At 37.0% G+C, this 15,712-nt stretch overlaps 1 protein-coding gene and 1 pseudogene across 3 annotated transcripts in view; one reads left to right on the top strand and one right to left on the bottom strand.

The window, feature by feature from the left end:
- Thsd7a (thrombospondin type 1 domain containing 7A) overlaps positions 1-15,712 on the top strand; it is a 446,922-nt gene that overhangs the window by 158,111 nt on the left and 273,099 nt on the right.
- LOC103692074 (60 kDa heat shock protein, mitochondrial pseudogene) lies at positions 8,126-13,747 on the bottom strand (annotated as a pseudogene). The gene is made up of 2 exons (XR_015687178.1): positions 13,667-13,747; positions 8,126-10,892 (listed from the first exon to the last, which is right to left on the bottom strand). The product of XR_015687178.1 is annotated as a 60 kDa heat shock protein, mitochondrial pseudogene (transcript).

Genomic DNA, 15,712 nt, shown 5'->3' with positions numbered 1-15,712 from the left:
GTGATGTTTGTCACACGGAAAAGCCAAGATGTTTTCAGTCGGGGAGCAATTATGAAAATGTAAAACACTCTCAGGCAGAACTTGTGACACCAAAGAAAATGCCACAGAAATAATGAGCAGGCCATTAACACCATCAGAGCAAAGAGGAGAGATAATTTGAATTCCATCGCTCCATACAGTCATATGGTCACAAGCATATTAGCAAGTGACAAACAAGTCTAAAATAAAATATATGTGAGAGACACAAGTCTTCCTGGTGACAAGCTCTGAGCAAAGGAAGCCACTAGGACAGCAATGTTAATCTCTGATAAATTACTATTCTCAACAATAGGTGGTGGACCTATGTAAAAAAACAGTAGCCATGATTTACAGTTTAATTACCTAATAACTAATGTCTCTGAGTAACTCCTGGAATCTGTGATTAATTTTACAAGTTTCGTTGACCTATGAATTCATTTTTCTCACTAATTAACCCTATACTTAATGCATATTTCATACTGGACCCATTGACTGTGCTTCATTGATGCTGTCAATATGATTACAATATCTAGTGTTGCTTTCATTACTGTCACTTTGGGAGTGCTAAGTGACCTTGCTCTTCTCACCCATGCCCTGTACTCACTAGGACCTTCCTAATAGAAGGAATGTCAAAATTCTACTTTTAGTTAGGAATCTTATACGATCTCTTAGAGCTCACCAAATATTTCCTATTGAACAGGACCAATTACATATTACATGCATTTTGGTATCCTTTTCATCGATACATTTACACTTCAGTGGAAACTGCATGAGGAACATGATAGCATGTGGGTCTTTGACTGGCTTCAAATCTTCCTACAAAAAGGGATGAAATAATGAACAGTGAAGGGCACGGTGGAGATGCATGTGAAAGCATTTAGGACAGGTCACATTAGAGACCTTACTGAAAGCAAACCACACACTGAGAATAGGCAAGCTCACTACTATGGGACATTAAGGACATCCTAAGATGCCCAATTCTAACCTGCAATTTACATGGTTTATCAGGTTTGCTACAGCTCACTGACTTGGGTTTCCTATTCTCTCTTCCATTTCTCAGTTCAGCGTCTTACCTTCTGTCATTTGGTTTATGTTCCCAATGTTTCTCTAGGACTCTACACTCACTGTTGTGATTCAACATTGTGAGGTCAAGAAATCCTCAATGTCTATGACTGCCATTTCTAACTTTCAATCGGAGCTCCTCATGTCCACAAACGTACCTAAATCAAATGTCTTTTGTCTTCCTCCAGTTCCTTCCCACCCTGGATATAGCCATGAAGCCCATTCTCCTGCTTTTAAAGACTACATTAAATCAAACTGTATGGTAAAGAACATTTAGAAGACTGTATTCCAATGGTCCATTTCTTCTTATCGCTGCTCTAAAACGACTACAGGACATTATGTAAAATTTAGTGCATGGTGTTTTTACCACTTAAGTAACAAAATTTACCCCCACGTTTGCTGAGATTTACTTACTAACAACTAATTCTTTCCACTTTATGGTACATGTATATTTTGTTTTGTTTGAGATGATGATACCTATGTAGATAAATTGGTTTGGAAATCAAGACACAGACCTCTCCCACCTCGAATATGTGCATATTATAGGACTGTATAATTCTTCGTTATATTCATTGTTGCACTCTGTAAATGTTGATAAAATAAACTTTATTTCTCCTACTAAAACTTACTAATAAGGATAACATTATGACCTGAGCACAAGAACTCTATCTCCTTTTCAATTTCAGATATTTCTCATCTCAGAAAGGTGATAAGTAAATCAAACAATTTGACTAAATTTGCACTGGCAATATTTCTGTCTTGACATTCTAAATACATACATTAAGTTGTGGATCATAATTAATTAACTGCATTCTAAACTATTTAGAAAGGATAGTTCTCTTTAAACTGATATTGTTATAACTGACAAGTGTATTTACTTTTTAATTTCCAAACACTATACTTTAAGCCTTTAGAGGAATACTTTTTTTTTGTTTTTTTTTGTTTGTTTGTTTGTTTTTTTTTCATCTTTATTAACTTGGGTATTTCTTATTTACATGTCAATTGTTATTCCCTTTCTCATTTCCGGGCCAACATCCCCCTAACCTCTCCCCCTCCCCTTCGATATGGGTGTTCCCCTCCCCATCCTCCCCCCATTACCACCCTCCCACCAACAATCACGTTCACTGGGGGTTCAGTCTTGGCAGGACCAAGGGCTTCCCCTTCCACTGGTGCTCTTACTAGGATATTCATTGCTACCTATGGGGTCAGAGTCCAGGGTCAGTCCATGTATAGTCTTTAGGTAGTGGCTTAGTCTCTGGAAGCTCTGGTTGCTTGGCATTGTTGTACTTTTGGGGTCTCGAGCCCCTTCAAGCTCTTCCAGTTCTTTCTCTGATTCCTTCAATGGGGGTTCTATTCTCAGTTCAGTGGTTTGCTGCTGGCATTCGCCTCTGTATTTGCTGTACTCTGGCTGTGTCTCTCAGGAGAGATCTACATCCGGCTCCTGTTGGCCTGCACTTCTTTGCTTCATCCATCTTGTCTAATTGGGTGGCTGTATATGTATGGGCCACATGTGGGGCAGGCTCTGAATGGGTATTCCTTCTGCCTCTGTTCTAAACTTTGCCTCCCTATTCCCTGCCAAGGGTATTCTTGTTCCCCCTATAAAGAAGGAGTGAAGCATTCACATTTTGATCATCCTTCTTGAGTTTCATGTGTTCTGTGCATCTAGAGTAATTCAAGCATTAGGGCTAATCGCCACTTATCAATGAGTGCATACCATGTGTGTTTTTCTGTGATTGGGTTTCCTCACTCAGGATGATATTTTCCAGTTCCATCCATTTGCCTATGAATTTCATAAAGTCATTCTTTTTGATAGCTGAGTAATATTCCATTGTGTAGATGTACCACATTTTCTGTATCCATTCCTCTGTTGAAGGGCATCTGGGTTCTTTCCAGCTTCTGGCTATTATAAATAAGACTGCTATGAACATAGTGGAGCACATGTCTTTGTTATATGTTGGGGCATCTTTTGGGTATATGCCCAAGAGAGGTATAGCTGGGTCCTCAGGTATTTCAATGTCCAATTTTCTGAGGAACCTCCAGACTGATTTCCAGAATGGTTGTAGCAGTCTGAAATCCCACCAACAATGGAGGAGTGTTCCTCTATCTCCACATCCTCATGAGCATTTGCTATCACCTGAACTTTTGATCTTAGCCTTTTTCACTGGTGTGAGGTGAAATCTCAGGGTTGTTTTGATTTGCATTTCCCTTATGACTAAAAATGTTGAACATTTCTTTAGGTGTTTCTCAGCCATTTGGCATTCCTCAGCTGTGAATTCTTTGTTTAGCTCTGAACCCCATTTTTAACAGGGTTATTTGTCTCCCTGAAGTCTAACTTCTTGAGTTCTTTTTATATTTTAGTAATGAAAATGAAAAGAAATATGTAACCAAATGATTGGAACTCAAATCTCTCTCTCTCTCTCTCTCTCTCTCTCTCTCTCTCTTTCTCTTTCGCCTCTCTCCGTCTCTCAGAACAAATCTTATATGAATTCACAGAGACTGAAACATAAGGTTCAGGAAATTCATGGGTCTGCATCAGATCCTCTGGGTTTATGTATTATAGCATCCAATTTAGTGTTTTTAATGGATTTTTTAAGTGAGCTAATGAATGGGTCTCTGATTCTTGGCCTTCTCTTGGGCTCTTTTCCTCTTGTTATTTTGTCTGAGTCTAATTAAATTCAATGTGACAGTTTATGTTTTGTCTATAATATTTTATTGTTATGTTTTATTATTATCTCTAAGAAGCCTGTTCTTTTCTTTTTATGTTTTTTTTAAATTTTATTTTTCTTGGATACTTTATGTATTTACATTCCAAATGTTATCCCTTTCCCCCCTATACCCCATCCCACCTCCTCCTGCTTCTGCACTTCCACCCACTTCCACCCACCCACTCTAACCTCAACGCCCTGGCATTTCCCTAAAGTGGGGAAATAACCCTTCACAGGACCAAGGACTTTTTCTGATATTGATGCTGGACAATGACATCCTCTGCTACATATGTGGCTGGAACCATGGATCCCTCCACGTGTACTCATTGGTTGGTGGTTTAGTTCCTGGGAGCTTTGGTGGGATTTGGCTGTTTGATATTGTTGTTTTTCCTATGGGGTTAAAACCACCTGAAGCTCCTTCAGTCTTTTCTCTAACTCCTCCATTGGGGTCCCCTTGTTCAGTCCAACGTTTAGCTGCAACCATATTCACCTGTATCTTTAGGGCTCTGACAGAGCCTCTTAGGAAATACCCATATGTGCCTCCTATCAGCAAGCACTTCTTGGCATCAACAATAGTAACTGGGTTTGGTGGCTGCCTATGGAATGGATCCCCAGCAGGGGCAGTCTCTGCTCACCTTTTCTTTACTCCCTGCTCTACTCTTTGTCCCTGTATTTCCTTCTGTAAGTATTTTGTTCTCCCTTCTAAGAAAGGATGAAGCATCCACATTTTGCTCTTCCTTCCTCTTGAGCTTCATATTATCTGTGCATTTTTCTTAGGTATTCCAAGCTTTTGGGATAATATCCACTTATCAGTGAGTGGATAACATGTGTGTTCTTTTGTGACTGGGTTGCCCCACTCAAGATGGTATTTTCTAGTTCCTCTACTCAAAGAATAAAAAGACTGAGAAAGAAATTAGAGAAATGACACCCTTCACAAGAGGCACAAATAATATAAAATAACTGGGTGTAACTCTAACTAAGCAAATGAGAGATCTCTATGACAAAAACTTCAAGTTTCTGAAGAAAGAAATCAAAGAAGATCTCAGAAGATGAAAAAATCTCCCATGTTCATGGATTGGAATTAAAAATGGCCTACAGATTCAATGCAATCCCCATCAAAATTCCAACTCAATTCTTCATAGAATTAGATTCATTTGTAATAACCAAAAACCCAGGGTAGCTAAAATTATTCTCAACAATAAAAGAACATCGGGGGGAATCATCATCCCCGATCTCATGCAGTAATAAGAGCGATAGTGAAAAAAACTGCATGGTACAGAAACAAGCAGGTAGATCAATGGAATATAAGTGAAGACTGAGAAATGAACCAACACACCTAAGGTCACTTGATCTTTGATAAAGGAGTTAAAACCATCCAGTGGGAAAAAAAAGACAGCATTTTCAACAAATGGTGCTGGTTCAACTGGATGTCAACGTGTTGAAGAATGCTGATTGACCCATTCTTATCTCCTTGTACAAAGTTCAAGCCCAAATGGATCCCCAGGAGGGGCAGTCTCTGGCTCTCCTTTTCTTTACTCCCTGTTCTACTCTTTGTCCTTGTATTTCCTCCTGTAAGTATTTTCTTTTCCCTTCTAAGAAAGGATGAAGCATCCACATTTTGGACCTCCAAATAAAACCAGAAACACTAAAAATAATAGAAGAGAAAGTGGGGAAAAACCTTGAACACATAGGCACGGGGGGGGGGGATTTCCTGGACAGAGACCAATGGCTTTTGTTCTAAGATCAAGAACCAACTAATTAATCCTCATAAAATTGCAAAGCTTATGTAAGGCAAAGGACATTGTCCTGTCAATAGGACAAAACAGCAACCAACAGATTGGGAAAAGGTCTTTACCAATCTTATATCAGATACAGGACTAATATCTAATATTAGAATATTAAAGAAGGCAAGAAGTTAGAGTCCAAAGAATCAAATAATCCTATTAAAATGAGGAACAGAGATAAACAAAGAAATCTCAAATGAAGAATACCGAATGCCTGAGTAGCACCTAAAGAAATGTTCATCATCCTTAGTCACATGGGAAATGCAAATCAAAACAACACTGAGATTCCGCTTTACACCACTCAGAATGGCTAGAATGAAAAACTCAGGTGACAACAGATGCTGATGAAGATGTGGAGAAAGAGGAACACTCCTCCATGTTGGTGGGACTGCAAGCTGGTACCACCACTCTGGAACTAAGTCTGGTAGTTCCTATGATAATTGGACATTGCACTACCTGAGGACCCAGCTATACCACTCCTGGGCATATACCTAAAAGATGCTCCAACATATAACAAGGACACATGCTCCACTATGTTTATAGCACCATTATTTATAATAGCCAGAAATTGGAAGGAACCCAGATGTCCCTCAACAGAGGAATAGATACAGAAAATGTGGCACATCCACACAATACAGTATACTCAGCCTCTTCTTTTCTAATGAATGATAGAGAGTGTAGATCTCGATGGAAAGAAAGGTGAGTGGGAACTGGTAGGATTAGAGGAAGAAGAGACTATAATCAGGATATATATATATATATATATATATATATATATATACACACACACAAAACTTTTATTTATATAATTTTGGTCTTAAGCAATGTTTTAACTGACCAACGTCTCCTGCTTTAGACAGCAAAAATAAAAAAAAACTATAGGATAAAAGTAAAATAAATCTTAAATGTTTTGTAAGATCTTCATTGAAATATAGATAAAGTAATTGTGGACTGAAGTATCAAAATATGTATATAAACTCAGAATAGTATCTTCATAGAACAATATTAAAATGCTTGTCTATTTTGATACTAAGTAAGGTAAGAATATTCTATTCAAAATTGCAACCTTCCTCAACCAACTCTTTGATAACTTGAAGTATTTGCATTCAGATCTTTAGCATAACATTTATTAGTTTCCCTTTCATCCTATAGTTTGAACTAGTAATTAATCTTAGAAATTTTGCTTGACTTTTCCACACCATAGGAATATCAATCTAACTTCTAGCAGATATTTTCAAGTCCCTAATGATACAAATTATTACTTGAAACTACATTCAATTTCCTTGTCACGTAGAATTTGGAAAATTAATTAGGCTCAGCCAAGTTAATTGCACATACAGATAATATAAAAATTGCATCTACAAACCTCATTTATCTACCAGATAATATGCTGAAAATTTCATGTGCCAGATACTTTAATCATTTACTTATATTATTAAAACTTTTAACACATGGTAATAGAAATTATGTGGATATTATAAAAATACACTGCAATGGATATGGCTAGTGATTAATGTAATAACAAAAGTTTTATTTACTAGATCATAAACTCATAACTCAGTGTGAATAGTCAGTCTTTGAGAAGCTTTTATATTTGTTCTTTGTAACAGTTCTTGGTAGTGAAGGTAGACTTTGTCTAATGACCGATAAGGGGATAATGTCATTCACTGATATTCTTTTTACTCCTTACCCTTATTAGTTAATATATAACTTTAAGGAAAAATTGGTCCTGCTTTATAGGAGTGATTTATTGAATGCAAATATATATAAAAACTTTATATATGCCCGTAAATTAGTTTTATAACACATGAAATGTAACAGCTATGTAGACATTTGCTAATTCAAGTGTGGGTTAGAATATCCCAAAGGAGCAAGTAATAAAAATGTTTCTAAGTGTGTAATGAAAACATAAAAGTCTAAGGGCACTCACTAGCATTGGAGTTTTATGTTCTCTTCCATAGAAATCATGACTACAATTTTGAATTACTGGTTAAAACTCTATTATGGCTCTACAGACGTGCAATTGGCACTGGGACATCATCAGAAAATGAAGTTAGGGTATATTATTTTTCATGACTACCTACTTAAAATACTGAGCACCAGAGTGAGATGATAGTTGTTGCATATCTGAGTTGCACAGTGAATCTTCCTGTGTTCAAGAAGAAAAAGAAAAATCTATTAAATTTGTAACTAGACCTTCCTTTTTGCTGGAGGGTCTCAAATAAATTGCCTTTAGGTTTAAAGAACTTTCGAATTCACTAAGGTTTCAAACGTTGCATTCACCCTCTAGAAACTTACACATACATTGCTATGTCATGAGACTTTCTGTAGATTTCAAATCATTGTAAAAATGAATGTAAAGTGTGATCTAGTGCTTATTGCAATAACACACATAGTAAAAGTTTATATAAAATGTACATAGCACATATTTACCATTTTATCATGTTTGAATGAATAAGTTTTGAGTATTATGATTCATTGTGTTACCTTACCATTATCACTTTTCATGTTCACAATGGTTTCATCATGACAAACTGATGTCCTGCATTTATCACTCAATAATCTTCTGTATTTCTCTTCCCTTAAGCAAGAGTATCATCTATTTTACCTTCTTTTATACTGATTTATGGTAGTTCAAATATATGGGTTCATATAAAATTTGCCCTGTTAAAAGCAACTATTACCAAGCTCTGAGTAACATTTTCTTTTAAGACTTTACTGGAAGCTAACTATAGGACCATTATGTATCTTCCAAATGTCTTTTCAAAGTTATTTTTATTACAGATTCTTCCCACTATCCACTTCGTTCTAACATGATGATTTTTTGTTTGCATTTTTTTGCTTATGGCAACATGATTCCAATAGATATTATAATGTCAGTGATGTTGCTATAAATGGACACACTGTGAGGGCACTGTTCTCATTACATCTCTATGTAGTAGCCAAACAGTTGATTGTATCATATGGTTTCTACCAACAATGAGACAGCAAAATATTGTCATCCAAATTCACATTTATCATGGATATTGTTTTGCCTCTTGTGTCAGCAGTATCTTTACCAGCATGTGACTAGAGGAGTTGGAGGATACCTGACCACTTGGCCTTGTATCTTATGTGTGCACAGTATCAAAAGTATCAATCACTGTCAAGGGAAACCAGTACTGATGTTGACAGTGATCAAAAGAATATGTGTGAGAGTAAAAAGAAAAAAAAGAACACTAGAATTCCTACTCAGCTCATTATCTAAAAAATAGATCCCTTAATTACAATAGTACTATAATGTATTAAAGAAATAAGGTCAGCAAATTTGTACCATTGAAGAGACTTATACAGGATGCACTGAACAAAATGACAATTGACTATTATTTTTTAACTTAAAACAAAATTGTATTACACAAAGATTGGGACATAGTTGGATACTTCTCTACTTTGTGTGCAATCATTCCCACCCTCCACAGATAGGCTGCTTCATGTGGTGACACAGCGCTACAGTGCGGATGCTAACAGAACAGTAGAGATGCCTCAGTGACATAAAGCAGGCTCTTGCACCCACCATCAGAAATGTCAGCCGTAAACCATTATGCACTGTCAAAGGAAACCAGTACTGATGTTGACAGTGATCAGCCACCCTTCTCTTCAGTCACAAGCTTCAGGTGACTTCTCTGAAGTTATCACTGAAGAACCTGCCTTGAGCTTTCTGTCATAGTTCATTGGTAAGGGCAAAGCACTATTTTAGGCATTATGCCACCTCCTATACCCCATTCCATTCCATTCCACCCACTGTACCCGTTCCAGGGTCCGTCTCTTCTTTAGGAATTTCTGTCATTACAGCTTTGGTAGCAATTAGCAAGGAGGCCACCCCAGCAGCATCCAGTATAGAAATTCTTACAACCTTTGTTGGATCAATGATTCTGTTTTCCACCATATTCACAAAAATCTCAAAAAAAAAAAAGCATCATAACCAACTTCTGAGGAAATCTGCAGAATTTTCTCAACTATGAAATCTCTTTCAACACCTGCATTTTCCTGATCTTAATTAGCAGGTTTTAATGAATGGAAGGCTGGCATGCATAGAAGCAGACACAGCCCCCTCCTAGAACAATGCCTTCTTCAACAGCTGCTCTTATGAAACTGAGAACATCTGTAATTCTGCCATTCTTCTCACCCACTTCCACATCACTTGTCCCTCCAAGCTTCAGCACAGGTACTCCATCTGAAAGTTTAACAAGTCACTCATTCAGCTTTTCCTTTTCATATTCCCTAGTTGAGATGTCTAGCTACTCAATGAATATGTTTTATCAACTAGAGCCTCGTTGCCTTTCAAAAGCATTGTGTCATCTTTGGTAACACTGATCTCTCCAACTTTTCCTAAGTCATGAGCTTGAACATCGTCAAGGTTTAGGTTCAACTCTTCTTCAAGTAGCAATAGTGATATCTTTACGCTGGTTCTTTCTATTGTCCACAAACCCTTCAGCTTTGACTGCTACAACCTGAAGGCACTTTGAGCCTGTTCAAAACCAGTGTGCTTAGAGTGTCTCTGACAACATCTTCAGTGATTATCACCAAGGCTTTTGGATGAGCATTGGCAATTTCAAGAGCATGTACCATGGGCTGGGCACTAGAAATTTTCTTTCCACTCAAGAGAAGAACATAGGCATCTTGGAATTAGCATTTTTGGCTTTTTGATGTGTTAATAAGGTAGGGGTAAATACATCCTCTACCAAATTTCATGCTTCAATAATTTCTAGTTCATCATTCCATTCTTCCCTATATTAATACCCTTTCTTCCAACCTTTTTCATGGCATCAGAAAAGATGTTTTCAATGTCTTTGTCTCCATTTGCAGGACTTGTAGCAACCTGAGCAATTTCTTGGGGGTTGTCACAGGTTTAGACTGATTAAGTTCAGCAATTACAGCATCAACAGCCAAAGTCACTTTTCTCTGGATTTGTACTGGATTAGCCCCTTTGCTGGACTTGTCAAAGCCCCCTTTGGCAATAGAACAGGCCAGAACAGCAGCAGTGGTACTGCCATCCCTGTGTCTTCATTTGTGTTATTGGCAACATTGTGAACAAGTTTAGCTCTGATATTTTTATATTTATCCTTTAAATCAATTGACTTTGCAACAGTGACCCAATCATTTGATACCTGGGACTTTCCCAATCTATCCAATGACCACTGTTCTTCCCTTTGATGCCATTGTAACAGACAGCTACAGCATCAATTATAAGGACTACACCTTGAAGCATTAAGGCTTCAGGATCTGTATGAAATTTTACATATTTGGCATAGGCCTGAGTGAGATGAGGAGCCAGTGCCAAGGACTAGTCTCATCTGGAGAAAGACTGTGGTAGTCGAAGTATTTCTGAGGGCTACGGGGAGCATACTAGGCAAGAGGATGACTTAGGGACCTAGCACAAGGCCAATGCTTTACTATTACATTAGATGTACATGGATTAAACTTCAAGGGTCTGTCTGGGGAGATAACTCAGTCCATAAAGTGCTTACTGCTTGAGCATAAACATCTGAGGTTTATCTCCAGTATCCATGTATATATCAGGCACAAGAGTGGAGCTAGGACAATCTATGGGGATCATTGGCCAGCTATCCTAGCTACACTAGTTAGCTTCAGTTTAAAAAACGAGGTGGAAAGTGATGGATAAAGATACCCAGATGAAACCAAGATGAAGGAAAAAGACCAGAATTTATCTCTGGCCTCTAAATACACATGCATTTATAGGTACTTTTATAAAAAATAGAGCACACATGTGATCCATGTGCATGCTTGTGTGTTTGGGCACATACAAACACGCGCGCGCGCGCACACACACACACACACACACACACACACACAGACACTGAGAGGGAGGGTGAAACACTATTGACATTATAAGCATAATTTTCCAATAACCACTTTGAGAATACCCAAATCTTAAATTCTATGATATTGGAAGGCAGCTCCAGTGGGACAATGTATGCCTTGCTGGTTACCAGTTTGAAAGTGAGCCTATGGTTAGTTTTGGTTTAAAAAGCATAATGAATGTTCCTGAATGATGAAAGAACAAAAAAAATCAGTCATTTCCTACGTGCTACTTCAAATTGAACAGACAGCAATAGGAGTTGTGCTAGTCAATTGCATAGAATATTTAATGATCTAGGGAACAATAATATATGTCTGTGATGTATGTAACATGTATTTTCTACACTGGGTTAAATGAAGTAGAAAAATTCATCACTGGTATGGTCAGTTCAACTCCATGGGCTACACTTTTATAAAAAATATAAAGAAAAGAAGCAAACTGAGCACCAGAATGTATGACTTTCTGTTTCTTGACTGTGTGACCAGAGGTGTCATGGTACTTCCCAACCATGACAGACTGTATCCTCAATCTGTGAACCCAAATAAACTCTGTCTTCCTTAAGTTAGGTATTAAGGACAGTAACTAATAGAAGAGTCCAAGTAGGACTGCTTAGTTCTTCTGTCTTCTGGACTGACAGACAGTTCTATAATGCATTTCATAAAGCATTCATGAAGAAAATCTGTGGCATCAAAACTAATCACTTATAGTGGAAAATTTGATTGCACATGTTTGTACTGACTTTCTCTTAATGCCCCTTTCCAGTTTTACTCTGTGCCTTATTCCTCAGCCACAGAATAATGCTAAAATAAGGTATGCTTTGCTTCAAGTTCTACTTTCAATAAATAGAAGAGAGCACATGCTTTTAAATTTTCATTAATAATCACTATATCATCAGGAATTTATACTGTGGATGCTTATAATATTTTGCATATTTCATTTTTAAAAACAAAATATTCTCCCATGAAATACATTGAGACCACACTTTCCTCTTCCTCCACTCCTCTCACCTACCATGTCCTCTACCCCAGTTTGTGTGTGTGTGTGTGTGTGTGTGTGTACTCAGTGCAAAAATTGCTACAATGAGCATTTGGGATGCAGTGATTAGATGAACTTCTATATATTTTATTGAAAAGAATCAATTTGCAACATGACTTTTATTTTTTTAATTGCTAAATGCTTTGACCTTCTTATTTGCTTTAACAGAGAGTAGATTAACAAGACTGTCATTGCTTTGGCATAATTACAAATTCCTGTAATAAAAAACTTGGGAAGTGGAGGCAAGAGGACATTTAAAATATTGTCACATAAAAATGTGAATCTTTTGCGTGAGAAAAAGGTACTTACTTCCTTGTAAAGATATTTCATTTTCATGAGATGGTGAGAATAAATAACATAATTCATTTTCTAGTATATTTTATCAAAGTAGAGCCCAGAGCCCAGAAGACTGAGTAATTTTCTCAAGTAGGATCAAACATGGTAGATCCTAAAAATAGGTTATTGTATTTAGTAATTGTTAAACATTTCCTAGCTTCTGGTTTTCATTCCTTTTCTCATCAGATTTAAGAGTGTTCCAATTTTGAACACTTAATTTGATACTCTTATAATTTTTATGAGAGTTTAATTACTTATTGAAGATGAAAGCACAATTGACTTCCACGGTAATCGCTCCTTATCCACCAAACTGATTTGTCATTTGAGAGTTATACTTTAAATTAAATTTAATAAAATTAAAATTCAAGTTAAAGAAGCAATGTGCTTTCCTCCTGTTCTTTCCTCTCTTCCTCCTCCTCTTCCTCTTCCTGTTCCTTCTCCTCTTCCTCCTCCTCTTCTTCTTCCTCCTCTTCCTCTTTTTTAAAGAAAATGTACTTATACAATGCATCCTAACCATAGTTTTCTCTCCCTTCACTCCTCCCAGCTCTCTGCCACCTTCTCTCTCCCTCAGATCTACTGCTTCTCTGTTTTCTCATAGAGACAACAACCAAACAGCACAAAACAAGATACAATAAGACGAGGCCAAAGCCCTCATTCTGAGGCTGCATAAGGCAACCCAATAGGAGAAAAAGACTCCCAAGAGCAGACAAAAGAGTAAGAAGTCCCCTTACTCTTTCATTTAGGAGTCCTACCAAAACAGCAAGCTAACAGCCATAACATATACACAGAGGACATGTGCATTTATGGCTATGAAAATATTTCAAGACAGACAATTGTAGCACAAACAACTGTTCTTTAGAGCAAACCTTTTGGCATGTTTCACTGAACACAGGGGAAGCAAGATTGTGTTTCTGTTCTGAAGAAGATCCTGGCAATCTCAAAGACATTTTGGGGCCTTTTTTGGAACTAGCAGTACTCAAATGACTAGAGTGAAAATAAACCAAGTGTGGGTAGAAGGTGAAATAAACATAGAACTCTGCCAGCAGGAATCCACATTTGGAGCAACAGTTATCAAGAGGAGAGAGGGATGTCTTCATAAATTGCCATTTGCAGAGCTAATTGGTACACATTCCTTGGGACCATCATGTAGAAGAGATGGAAATTGCAAAGCTTAGAGCCAGATGGTATGTCTACCCTATCACACACTTATCTTAGTATTCTTTCTAATACCAAAATGATTGGAAAATAGCTGTCCCTTGGGAGAATATCAATTGAACCACGAGACAGTGATGGAGCAAAGTATTACATAAACATAGCTTAGGTATAAACCTAGAGAAGCAGATTAAGTGACTGTGAGTAGTTAAATCTGTCTGTATATAGCGAAATGAAATTATTTTATATAATATTATGAAATGTAAATGCTGATTATAAAACAAATGTATCCCAATCCTCTATAGATATATAGATGTATGTGATTGCCCAGTAGGTTTACAACATATGAAGTTATTTAGGATTGAGAAAGACATTCTGTTTAACAGCAATTCCTTCTACTTTGTTTTACCTGCTCTGGTTTAGTAAAAACCAAATGGATACACTTTTGCTATCAGTAAATTTTAAAACATAATATTTTATAGCCAACAAGACATGGAAATTGGTGCCTAACAAAGCTTTGGAAATGCTCTTTGACCTTGTGCTAAGCAGGATGTGCCAGTCTAGGGTCACCTTCAGGAGGGAAGACACATTGTCTCATTGGGAAGATGCAGATGTATTTAGCCAAATACGAACCAGCCTCACTTAAGAGGTTTATAGCAAACAAGAATGGAAAGTAGTTTGCATAATTTTCTCGTGCTCCTTTAATAGTGTTTATCTTTTATAAGGCTCTTTAAAACAGTTGCTGGCCACCTGTCAATAACATGGCCTTTTATGGACTCAATGTTCTAATGCCCTTGACACATAAATCAACAATCTTAGAACAAGGAAGCGCTGAAATTGTTAAGACAACTGCTAATTTTGAATTTGGTGGTTCATCTTTTGTCAAACAAAGTAGAGAGATTTGAATTACATGAAGGAAAAAGATGCATTATAAAATTCACTCTAGTAAAGTAAAATAATCTATTTTTTCTGAATTTTTTCAAAATTGGTGTACAGTTATATCTTATATCCTAGGTGCATGGAAACCAAGCCAAGTACCATTCACGTAATATTTTTGTCTCAGTGTTACTTAATTTACATGCATTCTACTTGGAAATAATTGTTTTGTAAGTATTAATGACATAAATGCTTTGAGAATAAAAAGTTGCTTTGACTTATTTTTGGTAGAATAAGACAACTGATGTTTCTCTCCAGATTTCCATAAAATCTGTCAAGCTTGGTGTTTTACACATATTTATTGACCTACATTCTAGACAGATTTTGCCTGATCGAGAATAAACACAGTCCTACAAATCTGTACACAGGGAGACATTTCTATTCATAAAGTGATAGTATCCAAGCCTTAAAGGAGACAGCTGTTTATTATTCATTTTCCAATTAGATTCCAACTTTCTCTAAATTATCATGAACAAAAAGAAATGAAGCAGATTTCAACCCACGGGAAATCCTCTTTGTTCTTGTTAGAAAACACAGACAGACAGCACCTCCTCTCCATGTCTTCTCACTCGTGGTAATGTAAGCTGTGGGGCTGACTCTTAACCTTTGTGTGGAGATGTTTGATGCTGTGTGCCACTGTCTCACATCATGCATGGCAGTGAACTTTGTGTTTCCCTGAACAGAATTTGCATACTTTGTTTTCAAGCTATTTTTTAAACCATGTGTGCTCTTAGGAACAGAGCAGCTAATTGGGTTAACTATGCTTGGTTGTCAAGAGCAATTTTAGATGTGGTCTTCATTCTAGGCAGTGTGTGATTATTTCA

This window comes from Rattus norvegicus, chromosome 4, assembly GCF_021556685.1.
Source record: "Rattus norvegicus strain SHRSP/BbbUtx chromosome 4, alternate assembly SHRSP_T2T, whole genome shotgun sequence".
Classification (NCBI taxonomy): domain Eukaryota; kingdom Metazoa; phylum Chordata; class Mammalia; order Rodentia; family Muridae; genus Rattus; species Rattus norvegicus.
The sequence above is the reverse complement of the archived record's forward strand: the minus strand, read 5'-3'. Positions and strand labels throughout refer to the sequence as shown.